Raw genomic sequence first — 6,000 nt, forward strand, 5'->3', positions numbered from 1 at the left:
AAGGGTCTAACAGGCAATATTAAGGTGTTTGCATAGTTAAGCTAGTAAACCTTTCTATATACAAAAAAATACTGTATTAAATGCAGAATGGAGTATAAGAATCCAAAGTCAGAAGTCCTTTATTTCCTTACAATAGCAGTGTCAGATCCAACTCACTTCCAGATTTAAAGTTCAGAGATACCCATTTTCTGAGGTTTTTATTTACACCCCAGTCTGAAAGACCTGTGTTAAAGGCACATTTCTTCAGAAACAGCTCCACTGAGGGACATTTTGAGCCCAAATACACAAATACATACTTCTCTTTTTTCTTTTAATAGCAGCAGGATTTTTTAAAAATCCAAACTCATATTTTCTTAAATCTGCCAGAAACAGATGTTTTAAAATAAACTGTAAGGAAGAGCTATTGATGTGGTGGGGGAAATTGCTTACTCACATACATTTTGTCATTAACAACCTTTCTAAGTGTGCTTGTGAATGACTGTTACACAGATGGTCCAGTTCCAGAAAAATACCTGACACATATATTTTCTTCTCAGTTATAACTGAAAATAGCTGTCTGGGACTGTTCAGGGTCATTAATTACCTCCTTCAGAGCAGTGATCTGTCTTAGGTATTAGGGTATTTTGCCTATTCTTTTACTTTTTATTTCTGATCTTTTGTCTGTGGGACAAGGGGAAGCATTGCTATATAGCTGCTAAGCATGCCAGCCTCAGAAACAAACTGGGTTGTGAGATTAAACACCAGGAGACAGTTTGGGTTTTCAAATTTGCATGGCTAATGTAAACAGCCTCAAGATCTCATCAGTGAAAGTTGGAGGGGACCTGGTGGGTGGGCTTTCTTCTCCCTGCTGGGAAAAGCAATGGTTAGCCCTGGAGGAAACAAAACAAAATAAAACTCAACAAAAAGTGGAATCATAAAAACATAGCATGAACAAAAATGACATCTTTAAGGCTCAGTTTATTCTTTGATGCATGAATATTGAGAAGTATAAACTTTACCTATATGATAATCACAATATTCTGAGTCATAACCCCTGTGATTGTGTTTTTTTCTTCAATTTTTGAAAATAGAAAATTATGTTCTTGCCTAACTTAAAGATCGTATTTATATTTAGTTTACAATTATATGTTTATATCTAATTTATATTGTGTTGATATAATTTTTTATCCATTTCAAGAAATACACTTTTATGGTAGAAACAATAAGCATGATCTAGCTTTCTATTCCTTGATTTAAAAAGATAGTTTGTTATCTTTTTTTTTTTTTAAGGTTTTATTTATTTGACAGAGAGAGAGAGATCCCAAGTAGGCAGAGAGGCAGGCAGGGAGAGAGGGGGAAGCAGGCTTCCCGCTGAGCAGAGAGCCCGATGATGCGGGGCTCAATCCCAGGACCCTGACATGACCTTTACTTCTCTGCCTGGCTATCACTCTAATTCTTCTTGCATGCTTTTACAATATTAATCTTCCTAATCAATAAAATCGGGGGCCTTGAGGATTTCTACAAGTCTGTGCCCCTTTCCCCAAGATAGTGCCTGTCACCAAAAAATGCACTAGCCCATTCATTATTTTTGATTGAATGATTAGATGTTACTACCCCAGTTAAAATCAGACTGAGTAAAATTTAAAATGGTACCCACTGTTCTCACATTCTCATTTCAATCTAATGGAAAGACTCTGAGAGGTATAATTTAAATGGATACCCTCATTTAAATATGAGCAAAGAGGAATTCAGAGATATTATGTACATTTATGTTCAATTATTACTCTTACATAATTTGTCAGGTATGATTCAATGTCCTGCTAATCCAAAGACAATATTATAGCTCCAACTTCATGATGTTCACTGATGAATAATGTGGGAGAAACTGTGGTGAATATACAAGCTAGGTTAAAGGTTCTCAAAGTGGAGTCTCGTGATCAGCAGGATCCACTAGCACCTTGTTAGAAATCCATATTCGGGGCCCCCTGGGTTGCTCAGTCAGTTAAGCATCTGACTTGATTTTGGCTCAGGTTGTGAACTCAGGATCATGAGATCGAGACCCTCCAGAGTCTGTTTGTCCTCCCCACCCCTGCCACTTGCTCTCCTGCTCGCTCTCTCTCTCAAATAAATAAACATCTTTAAAAAAAGAAAAGAAAAGAAAAGAAATTTATGTTGAGGGGCCCCCTCTCTGGAACTCCTGAATCACAAACTCTTGTGGGAAAGAAGCCAACAATCTGTATTTTAGTAAGTCCTGTGAGTGATTCTGATGTATACTGAAGTCTGCAAAATTCTGGGCTAAGGGCAGTATATAAATGCTATTTGAGTTCATTTATTAACACAAATGTTCACAGTAACAGTGCTGAGATGCTGCTGCCAGGGAAGATATGAAAAAATGTCACCTGGTCTCAGACCAAATCTATAAAGGTTCATAACCCCAAAATTATCTTACAAATAAAAGGGAACAGTGTTGTTGCTACCCAGCTTCTAGAATTATCATATCAAAAGAAAATGTGTTACATTTATGCCTCCAACATGTCTCCCTGTACAATCCATCAGATTGTTTTGAAGCAAATCATGGAAAGAGCTAAAGGCATAAAATTAATAGCTAGGACGAAATATCTATAAAATCTCAGTTTCTAATAATTTATATACATATTTTCCTAAGTTGCTGGGGAATTATTTGGACTCTTTTCTGGTCTTATCCATATTTCTTTCTTTCTTTTCTTCTTCTCCTTCTTCTTTTCATTCTGCTAATCTAACTTCCAATGAGACCATATCCAAGTGATTCTAAATCGGAAGGAGTCTATCCTGGCTCTTCTGCCTTTGTTCTAACCAACATTCATCTTGGGCAGATAGCATGTATTGATTGCATTGTTAAGGACACTTTTATTTTCTCCAAGATTTTCATCAGAATCCTTATAGCCATTTACTTATTTTACTCATCTTTTGTCACTGAAGAGCACTTATTATATGCAAGACTGTTTCCAGTTCTTGCAGTGTATTAACCTATTTATTTCTTACATTAACCTTGAGGTTGTCCTTTCTTTTTTCTTTTCTTCGGAGAAAGATATTGAAATACATTGAAGTGGTATAGTCTACCCACAGACACAGAGTAGCAGAGTTGGGATTCTAACCCAGCCCGTTTATCTCCAGAGATCCACTGTGGTACTGACCATATGCAATGTTTTCATTAGCATTTTTTATTCTTTTGTAAAATTTCATTCTAGAATCCCTCTAATTTCTGACCCTATGATTAGATATTCATTGTTCCTTCTTGTGGGTTTAACCACTCTCAGCTAACATTTTCTGTTGCCTGCAGATTATCCTATGTTAGAGTACTTGAAGTTGGTGTGCTAAGGATAGGCACAGTGAACTCTGCCAGGGAAAGTGCTACTGATGAGGAGGCTTTGAACAGCGTCTTAAAAGACTTGTATGGGATTTCAAGGTGAGGCTGTGAGGATCCAGTGTACTAGTAATTGGACAGAGCACAGGCAAAATCATAAGGTCAAACAATATCCTGGCTTCTCAGGGACTTGTGCTTTTCTTAGCATAGCACACCGAAGTGACTGTGTGCAGCAGTGGGAAAGAGTCTTAGAGTAACTTACTTCAAGACACAGTTAGATCTAGTTGAGTGGTACTTAGCATTTTACTCAGCCTGTGTTTTTCTAATTCTCTCTGCGGGTCTTTCCTATAACCTTGTCTAGAGTAGTAAAGATTAAAAGTATTAGGTTCAAAAAGAAGATATCTGATTGTGTAATTCTTATCTCTAAGAATTTATAACTTTGGGTCATTCTTAACATTCCTTTGCATTGTGGGTAAATTAATATCACCTAATATTGATAAAGATAAATGTATTCAATTCTAGGTTACTGAAACAACATTCACAATGCACGGCAAGTAAAGAGAACAAATCAAATAAGTAAATAAGGCAACCTAGTTGATGAATTTTAATTTTTTTAAAGATTTTATTTATTTGACAGAGAGAGAGAGAGATATCACAAGTAGGCAGCGAGGCAGGCAGAGAGAGAGGGGGAAACAAGATCCCTGCCGAGCTGAGAGCCTGATGCAGGGCCCGATCCGAGGACCCTGAGATCATGATCTGAACCAAAGGCAGAGGCTCAACCCACTGAGACACCCAGGTGCCCCTGATGAATTTTTTATTGTCTTTTCTTTCTATCTATCTTTCTTTTTTTTAATTTTCTTTTTCTTTTTCTTTTATTTTTACTTAGCATTCCTTTTGTGTTATTTTTTAAGGCTATCATTGGTAAAAGGACTCATTATAAAATTATAAAAACATTTTCGAACAAAATGTAAATAGGCTCAAATAATTTAAAAAATGACAAAATACTATGATAAAAGAATTCGTATTACTTTGTAAACTCTCCAAGGCAGTTCTGTTCTGCCTCTATTTTCTACATAAACTTTATGTATATTTAAACATAAATTTCCCATGTTTCCTACTGACCTCCTCAACTGACAGCTTATACTTCAAAGTCTTTAGCACAAATCACGGTACAACTGGCTGGCAGCCAGCAAGCAATAATGTCCTTTGAAACTCCTATACTGGAGCACTTGGTTAGCTTGGTCGGTTAAATATCTGCCTTCGGCTTAGGCCATGATCCCAGGATCCTGAGTCCGAGCCCCACATTGGGCTTTCTGCTCCCCAAAGAGCCGGCTGCTCCCCTGCTTGTGCGCTCTCTCTCTCTCTCCGTCATATAAATAAATAAAATTAAATTAAATTAAAAAAAGAAAGAAAGAAAGAAAGAAGAGAAAGAAACAAACTCCTATACTAAACCACATATTTAAGGAGAGAACTCACATTTTATTCTTGAAAGGAAAGTGTTAATAACAGTGCTTCAGAAGGATGGAGGAAAGAGAAACAGGTTTTAGCAGGTGTTAAGTGCATCAAAGTACTGCACACTATGAGATGACACCATAGCAGGAACCAGAGATAACCAGCCCATCTCAGCTAATTACAATGGTTCAGGGCAGGCTGCCCCAGAAAGTGCCACTTCAGCATGCAAGTTATTTTGAATTGAGAACTATCAGGGTCCAATAGACTCAGGGATTTTTTTTTTAATCTCTCCTTTAATTGTCTAAAAGAATTTAAAATGGGGCCTATACCAGGAAATAACCTTTACCAAAAATAGGCAAGGCAAACATTTGTTTATCAAACATCTGCTCTTCCTTTCTTCCTGTGAATTTTCTTTCTCTCCTTTGATGTCCTAGGACTCCTACTCCTTTTCCTTAGCTCAGGATATAAATCTCAGTTGCCCGAAAACCTCTCATGTCTTAGGGGTGTCATGTAAGTATGTAATCAGATTTGTTTTTCTCCTGTTAATCTCTCTTATTGCAAGGGTGTCTCAGCCAAAAACGTAGAAGGGTAGAGTGAAACTTATTTTTCCTGCCCAATAGCCTCATAAATATACTTCACCCTTACTGGGCACAATCTTGTATTTTGTGCTTTAACTGAATCTTAAATTTTATTATTTTTCTTTTTTTTTTCTTAACCAGGTGAAATTCTCTTGAAGGTTTAATAGGTATATTTCCTTTTTCATTTCATATGATATATGGTTTACTAATAATGAAATAAGTAAAGACAGTTATTTCTATGGACTTAAATATTGTGTATGCTGTGACAAAAAACTAGGGCAGCTGAATTTATCTAAGAATGAATATAGTTCTCCTAAGATATTATTTACATCTGTAAAACATGCTGTGTTATTTCATAACAAGTAATCTAAAAAAGGATTACACGCTATCATTAATATTTTAATGATGCTTATAATGATAAATTTGTCAAATTCAACTTAAGAATAAACTAAATCAAACATTTCCTACTTTAAAACTCTTTTGATTTCTTTTGGTATATAATTTTATAACTATGTGTCACAGCAATTTATGATATATTATGAAGAGATATGAAAAATGTCTTCGAGCAATAGCTTATTTTGGAAAAAAACTATATATTTAAAATCTGTGCTTAAGAAAGCGACAATTGAAAATGGTTTTCTGAGAGTA

The sequence above is a fragment of the Neovison vison genome, chromosome 5, assembly GCF_020171115.1.
Source record: "Neovison vison isolate M4711 chromosome 5, ASM_NN_V1, whole genome shotgun sequence".
Classification (NCBI taxonomy): domain Eukaryota; kingdom Metazoa; phylum Chordata; class Mammalia; order Carnivora; family Mustelidae; genus Neogale; species Neogale vison.